Below are 8,683 nucleotides of genomic sequence, written 5' to 3'. Positions count from 1 at the left end.
CTGTGTGGATCACAATAAACTGTGGAAAATTCTGAAAGAGATGGGAATACCAGACCACCTGACCTGTCTCTTGAGAAACCTGTATGCAGGTCAGGAAGCAACAGTTAGAACTGGACATGGAACAACAGACTGGTTCCAAATAGGAAAAGGAGTACGTCAAGGCTGTATATTGTCACCCTGCTTATTTAACTTATATGCAGAGTACATCGTGAGAAACGCTGGACTGGAAGAAACACAAGCTGGAATCAAGATTGCTGGGAGAAATATCAATCACCTCAGATATGCAGATGATACCACCCTCATGGCAGAAAGTGAAGAAGAACTAAAGAGCCTCTTGATGAAGGTGAAAGAGGAGAGTGAAAAAGCTGGCTTAAAGCTCAACGTTCAGAAAACTAAGATCATGGCATCTGGTCCCATCACTTCATGGGAAATAGATGGGGAAACAGTGGAAACAGTGTCAGACTTTGTTTTTTTGGGCTCCAAAATCACTGCAGATGGTGATTGTAGCCATGAAATTAAAAGATGCTTACTCCTTGGAAGGAAGGTTATGACCAACCTAGATAGCATATTTAAAAACAGAGACATTACTTTGCCAACAAAAGTCCGTCTAGTCAAGGCTATGGTTTTTCCAGTGGTCATATATGGATGTGAGAGTTGGACGGTGAAGAAAGCTGAGTGCCGAAGAATTGATGCTTTTGAACTGTGGTGTTGGAGAAGACTCTTGAGAGTCCCTTGGACTACAAGGAGATCCAATCAATCCATCCTAAAGGAGATCAATCCTGGGTGTTCATTGGAAGGACTGATGTTGAAGCTGAAACTCCAATACTTTGGCCACCTCATGCGAAGAGTTGACTTGTTGGAAAAGACCCTAATGCTGGGTAGGATTGGGGGCAGGAGGAGAAGGGGACGACAGAGGATGAGATGGTTGGATGGCATCACCCACTCGATGGACATGGGTTTGGGTAAACTCCAGGAGTTGGTGATGGACAGAGAGGCCTGGCGTGCTGCAATTCATGGGGTCGCAAAGAGTTGGATATGACTGAGCGGCTGAACTGAAGAGTTATTTGGTATAAAGCTCCCAACAGCTAAGGATTGTGATAGGATTAAATTCTAGTTAACATAGTATAAGTGGAAGCAGGCTATTCAACTTCTAGAAAGTGTTCTTAAAAAGGAGCAAGCAACATATCTTTCTCCTCTTATTTTCTTCCTGCCTACTAGAATGTGGATGTAGCAGTTGGGGCTGGAACAACCATCTTAGCGGTAGTCCAGGGAATCAAACCATGAACTGAGGAGCATTAAGAGAATAAACCTGGGTTCTTGGCACTGTTGTATGTACTAGCCCTGCACCATGCAATGCCAACTTTTTTGAGAAAAGCAAATAAATATTATATTGTTTATTTTGGCTTTTCTGTTACTTCCAGTCAAACTGAATACTAAATAATTCATTAGTATTTCCCAATTCTCAAAAACTCCTTTGCAAACCTGCTCAAAGATATAAACCCCATCATCTCACTGTTTGTTTAAAGAATTAATGAACTTGAGGCCCCGAGGCATTAAAATGCATCGATTTAATTATTCTCTAAAGAGTGATTGACTAACACAGATCTATTTCAGAGATCATGGTCAATATAGGTTTCCCATATCGAAACCTTCTTTCTTAAGCCTGGTGTTAGAAAAATGAATCAGAAATTTGACTAGTTCTCGCTAGTTCTGTTTTACAGGACATTAGATTGATCTCTTTATATGAAGGAGAGAGAAGACAAGGGCAAAAGTGTTGAAATCTTTTTCAACTTTGGTCAAATAACATAAGAGTTCTACCTCTGATCAACAGATTTCAGGTAGTTATTGAGTATTGTTTTTAAGTATCTCTCTTAGTCAATATTCAATACAATTAGACAGAGGCTTGTGTAATTGAAACAAAAATTAAACAGGTATAATTGATCTGTTTTCAAAGAAGCAAAAGCTAGTCAAGGAATGCCTTAGTTTTAGGTTCTTCAAGTAGCAGGCCCTGAAATAAAGACTTAGATACTAGTAGTTTGTGAAATGATGCTAGGAGGCATGGGGAAGAATGGAAGGAAAGTTACCAAACAGGTCAATGTCCTGGGTAACTAGGGGAAAATCATATTTTGCACCTTCTGGGAAATTATGTGGGGGCCTGCCTCAGGATCTTCTCACCAAGGGTGAGGAAGCAGGGATATTGATCCACCAACTCCCATCTTCTTTGAATGGGGATTACTCCTGTGGATGTTAACTCATTGGCATTTCTGGCCCTCCCTGTGCATGAGCTGAGAATCCTGTTGGGTGGCAGAGATGCAGGTGCTGGGGAAATCACCAACCTATATGGGAACTGTGTATCAAGCTGAAAGTGATCTCTGGGACCTCCCCAAGGGACTATGATGATATCATCAACCACATCTAAAACAGACCTTCCCTTGTGCTGCTTGGTAACACATTTAGTCCATTCTGTTCTGTCATAAAGAGAGAGATACTGCTATGAGGTTGCATGATTAATGCTTGGTATTACAATCAAAATCTCTAAGGAAGTGCAGGACATTGTGGGCTGTAGTGGTAAAGGGGGATGTATATATGACATAAAAATCACTTTAGCGTTGAGGGCTGGCCAGGATTTAAATGAGAGGACAGAAGAGAGGGGGAAATGAATACCAGGAGTGAGGCATATCATGGGCAAGGGCTTGGATGTAAAAATGTGAAAGATGCGATCTGGGAGTTGGTGGTTGAAATCAAAATCTAGAGTGAGAGGTAAAGTTGTTAAAGTATTAAGTGATGTTTTGTCAGAGACCTTAAAGTTCAGACTAAGTGTTCTGGCTTGACTTCCTGCCAAGACATTCTTTTCTATTTAATGGGACTAAATTTATATATAATTAAAATTTCTAGTTCCAATTTAATGGAAAATATATGCTCTTATGGGGTAATTTTCAAACAACTGTTCTCAATCTTTTTTATTCTATTGAGGTAGACATTTTAAAAAATGTTGTTAGCATGTAGCACATACTTCATAGATAGAGTATTTCTAATTTCCTACATGTTAACTCCACACTTTTATCTACAGCTCAAAGATGCCTACCAGAATGCAAATATATAGGAAAGGTGTTAGTGTGAATGAAAACAATCTAATTCAGTAAAAAAAAATTTGCAAATGTCATTTCTTTAATGCTTATGGATTAACAAATTATTTGTGATACACTTCAAAACTGGTGGTGACCAAACAGTGTCTCTAACACCATGGCTGACAAAAGTCAAGGTTGCAAATTGGTGACCTGCAGGCAGAAGCCACAGGCAGACTTTTTGTAATTGTCCCACAGTGTTGCCTCAAAGGGATGGGGCAGGAGCTGCCTTTGACACTAAGGCAGTGACAACAAAAAAACAGGAGACACAAGAAGAATCCAAACGGAGGGAATTTCCAAAATAGATTAAAGACTTAAATGTAAGGCTGAACATTATGAAATTCTTAGAGGAAAACATAAGCAGAACACTCTCTGACGTAAATTGCAGCAAGATCTTTGTTGATCCATCCCTTAGGATAATAAAAATAAAACCAAAAATAAACAAATGGGATCTAATTAAACCTAAAAGCTTTTACGCAGCAAAGGAAACCATGAAACCATAAATAAAACAAATAGACAACCCTCAGAATGAGAGAAAATTTTTGCAGATGAAGCAATCAACTAGGGGTTAATCTTCAAAATACACAAACAGTTCATGAAGCTCAATATCAAAAAACAAACAACCCAATCAAAAATGGGCAGAAGATCTAAATAGACATTTCTCCAAAGAAGACACACAGATGGCCAAAAAGCACACGAAAAGATGCTCAACTTCACTAATTATTAGAGAAATGCAAATCAAAACTACAATGAGGTATCACCTTTACTGGTTTGAATGGCTATTATCAAAAAATTTACAAACAATAAATGCTGGAGAGGGTGGGGAGAAAAGGAAACCCTCCTACACTGTTGGTGGGAATATAAATTGGTACAGCCATTGTGGAGAACATTGTGGATGTGCCTTAGAAAGCTAAAAATAGAATTACCATATGACCCAGCAATCCCACTTCTGGGCATATACCCAGAGAAAACCATAATTTGAAAATGTACATGCCCCTCAATGTTCATTACAGTACTAATTACAACAGCCAGGACATGGAAACAATCTAAATGTTCATCAGCAGAGGAATAGATAAAGATGGGGTACAGATAACAATAGTATATTACTCAGAAAAAAAAATACATAATGCCACTTGCAGCAACATGGATGGACTTAGAGATTGCCATACTGAGTGAAGTAAGTCAGACACAGAAAGACAAATATTATACGACATCAATTATATGTGGAATCTGAAAAAAAGGTACAGATGAACTTATTTACAAAACAGGAACAGAGTCACAGATATAGAAAACAAATTTATGGTTACCAGGTATAAAGGAAGGACAGACAAACTGGAAGACTGGCATTGACACATACACACTACTATACATGCGATAGATAACTAATAAAGACCTACTGTTTAACACAGGGAACTCTACTCAATACTCTGTGATGGCCTATGTGGGAAAAGAATCTTTAAAAAAGAGTGGATATATGAAAGAGTGGATATATATGAAAAGAGTGGATATATGTGAAAGTGAAAGTGTTAGTCACTCCGTTTTGTCCAACTCTGTGCAGCCCCATGGACTGTAGCTCTCCAGGCTCTTAAGAGTCCCTTGAACTGCAAGGAGATCCAACCAGTCCATCCTAAAGGAGATCAGTCCTGGGTGTTCATTGGAAGGACTGATGTTGAATCTGCAACTCTAATGCTTTGGCCACCAGACATGAAGAGCTGACTCATTTGAAAAGACCCTGATGCTGGGAAAGATTGAGGGCAGGAGGAGAAGGGGACGACAGAGGATAAGATGGTTTGATGGCATCACCGACTCAATGGACATGGGTTTGGGTGGACTCCGGGTGTTGATGATGGACAGGGAGGTCTGGCGTGCTGCAGTTTATGGGGTCGCAAAGAGTCGGACATGACTGAGCGACTAAACTGAACTGAACTGAACTGAGGATCCTCTGTCCATGGAATACTCTAGGCAAGAATACTGGAGTGGGTAGCCATTCCCTTCTCCTGGGAATCTTCCCTACCCAAGGATCAAACCCAGGTCGCCTGCATTGCAGGCACATTCTTTACCATCTGAGCCACCAGGGTATATGTATATGTATAACTGATTCACTTTGCTGTACACCTGAAACTAACACAACGTTGTAAATCAACTAGACTCCAATAAAAATTTTTAAAAAGAGAGAGTTTAGTCAACTGTGCTGCAAATATTCTTACACTCTAACACTCCCACAAGGAATCTAGCAAGAGCTGAGGATCACAGCTGCCCTCCTGGAGGTGGTCTGTTCTCTAGTTTATGCCTCTAGGCCTTCTTTACTCTTTTGCTTTATTCAAAGGGTCTGAAGGCATTTGAGAATCAAATGCCCCCTTTGGAGCTTAAAAGGAACACCTGGTTTCTGGAGGCCCCTGAAGCCATTTGGTGCTTGGCCTTGGAGTCTGAGAGCCCTTGTTCTTTCTTGTGTGTGTGTGTGTGTGTGTGTGTGTGTGTGCCCTCAGCCACTTAGTCGTGTCTGACTCTTTGCGACCCCATGGACTGTAACTCACCAGGCTCCTCTGTCAATGGGATTTTCCAGGCAAGAATCCTGGAGTGGGTTGTCAGTTTCTATTTCAGGGGATCTTTCCAACCCAGAGACTGAACCTGCATCTCTTGTGTCTCCTACATTGGCAGGTGGATTCTTTACTATTGTGACACCTGGGAAGCCCATTCTTTCTTGATTCATAGGCGATTGTGAAGTAGTCTCAATTAGGACATCTCTATCTGCAATAGCCTTCTGATCTTAGTGAGGGTTATTTTTTATTTCCATACTCCCTCCATCAAATTTACCTTTCTATCTCTTATATATGTACTTGAACCAACTTTTTCCTCTCTATAAGAATCTAATGAGTATCTCCAAGGTCCATTGATTTGTGACTCTTGGTTCAGGTCACCTTAATGGTTTGTTAAGATAGGATCAATTTTATTAATTAACAATAGGATCAATAACTCCATTCTTTCAGCAAACATCAGCTATTTATTGAGAAGCTATTGTTGCCCAGGCATGGTTTGAGGTGCTGGACTCCTAAAAAGAAGTGAACTTCACAGAATTCTCTGCCCTCAGTAAGCTTATCTTCTAGTTGGAGAAGTACCATTATAGACAACTGAATATTTAGTATAAAGAATCCGTCTACTGAGCAGGAGAAACAGGAGATGTGGGTTCGATCCCTGGGTCAGGAAGATTCCCTGGAGAAGGAAATGGCAACCCACTCCAGAATTCTTGCCTGAATAATCCCATGGACTGAGGAGCCTGGCGGGCTACAGTCCGTGGGGTCACGAAGAATCCGACAGGACTGAGTGACTGCGCATGAGTGCATGGTGGAGGCACCACGAGGGAAACCAAGCAAGGTGAGGAAGGGGTGGGTGGGAGGAGCGCCATTTCATGGAGAGTCGGGGAAGCCCTTGCTGAAGATAAACCAGAGCCTGAAGGATCACGGGAGGAGAAAGGTATGCGGTGATTAGAAAGAAAAGTATCTCAGGCATAGAAATAAGAGTTAGTAATTCAGTGTCCCTGAATTGAGAGTGTGCCCCCCAGCTTTTTTTTAAAGAATTAACAAGGAAGCCCATGTGGGTAGAGCTCAGTGAAAAGTTAATAGAAAATTAGATTGGAAAAGTGGCTGGGAGTCAGATCATGTAGCGCTTGTAGGCAAGAAAAGGATTTTGAACTGTATTCTGCATGATGGATTTTTAACAGAGAAGTGACACGATTTGAATTATTACTTCAAAAGCATTACTCACATTGCCATGGGGGAGACAGTCTATAGTGGGGTGATGGTGGACTCAAGGCAATCAGTTAGAAAGCTGTTGGAATATGGTGGCTTGGATTGGAGAGATAGCAATGGAAGTGGTGAGAACTGGGCCGATTCAAGGTAGAGGGAGAGCTCATGGGAGGTGTGGCATAAAGAGAAGCATCAAGAATGACTTCAAGCTTTTGACTGAACGTTTGCATTGGTAGACTCTGAGATGAGGAATACTGAAGGAGAAGTTTTGGGGGTGTGAGTGGTGGTGGAAACCAAGTTTGATGTTAGAAATACTACATTTGAGATATTCATTCAACTTCCAAGGGAAGATACGCATTTTGATAAACGAGTCTGGTATTCAGGGGAGAATTTGGGGATCAAATTCTAAATTAGGGAGCTATCAGAATATTTCAATCCAATGGGACTGAATGAGATTATTTTTGAAGTTAGCTTGCATAGAAAAGAGGTCCAGATATTGTGTTCTGAAGCAAGGGCTGAGAATAGACGGTTGGGTTTGACCCATTTCTAGCTTGGACAAGCTCAGTTTCAGTGGATGAGGAAAGTCTGATTGGAGAGAGTGGAGAATGGGATGGGAGGACAAATAAGCAGTGAATATGGACTGTTTATAGGAGGGGACAAAAAGATGGGAGAGGGAGAGATGGCCATATCAGTCAGTCAGTTCAGTTGCTCAGTTGTGTCTCACTCTTTACAACCCCATGGACTGCAGCACGCCAGTCTTCCCTGTCCATCACCAACTCCTAGACCTTACTCAAACTCATGTCCATTGAGTCGGTGATGCCATCCAACCATGTCATCCTCTGTCATCCCCTTCTCTTTCTGCCTTCAATCTTTCCCAGCATCAGGGTTTTTTAAAATGAGTCAGTTCTTCGCATCAGATGGCCATATGCTCATTGATAAAACTTAAGGTCTTCTTCCTTATGTTAACTTGCTGGCCCTAAGGTGTGACTGAAGAAAGGAGAGCATGTTTCATGTATCAGTCACACATCTGCTTTCTTTCATAGAAGTGTGTGCCCAGTTGTTCAGTCATGTCCAACTCTTTGCAACCCCATGAACTGTAGCCTGCCAGGATCCTCTGTCCATGGGATTCTCCAGGCAAGAATACTGGAGTTGGTTGCTATCTCCTCCTCCAGGGGATCTTCCTGACCCAGGGATTGAACCTACATCTCCTGTGACTCCTGCATTGGCAGGTAGATTCTTTTACCACTGAGTTATCTGGGAAGCCCACTTCCTTCTATACTTTCCTTTTTTCTGCTGGCTACTTATCTTTCTCTTCTGAATCCAGGCTCTGGTCACTGTTTTCTGTTCATCACTTTGGAACGGCTTCTACCAGCCCCATTGTGTCACTTACTTACTAGCACTTAACCACCCTGACCGGTGATATCCCTAGAGCATGTTTATGTCTTTCTTTGTCTCTCCATCATTGCTGCCTAGAGCTTTTTCTCATCAGCCTCTTCATGCACTGCATGTGCCTTTTGTGTTCTTAAGGCTGAAGGTAAACAACTTTTTCATCTCTTACTCTGTGAATCTGTCCCATATTTCTTGTCAAGCTGTGGGGAAGTGTGTGTTTATGTGTGTAATGAGAAGGGGACAATAAATTAGAAAATATGACTGCATACAGGTGAGAGTGTTGTCTACTCCCTGGCACTTGGCTGGCATATCAAGTCTTGGCTCCATCAGAGCCAGGCCCCCTCTTAGAGCTGACACTTACTTGTTAGCCTTTGTAACTTTAGGATATCATATCAATCTTTAAAATGTCAGTTAAAGTTTGTGTTT

This window comes from Giraffa tippelskirchi, chromosome 3, assembly GCF_054371585.1.
Source record: "Giraffa tippelskirchi isolate mGirTip1 chromosome 3, T2T-mGirTip1v1.2.pri, whole genome shotgun sequence".
Taxonomy (NCBI): domain Eukaryota; kingdom Metazoa; phylum Chordata; class Mammalia; order Artiodactyla; family Giraffidae; genus Giraffa; species Giraffa tippelskirchi.
This window is presented reverse-complemented; position numbering follows the sequence as displayed.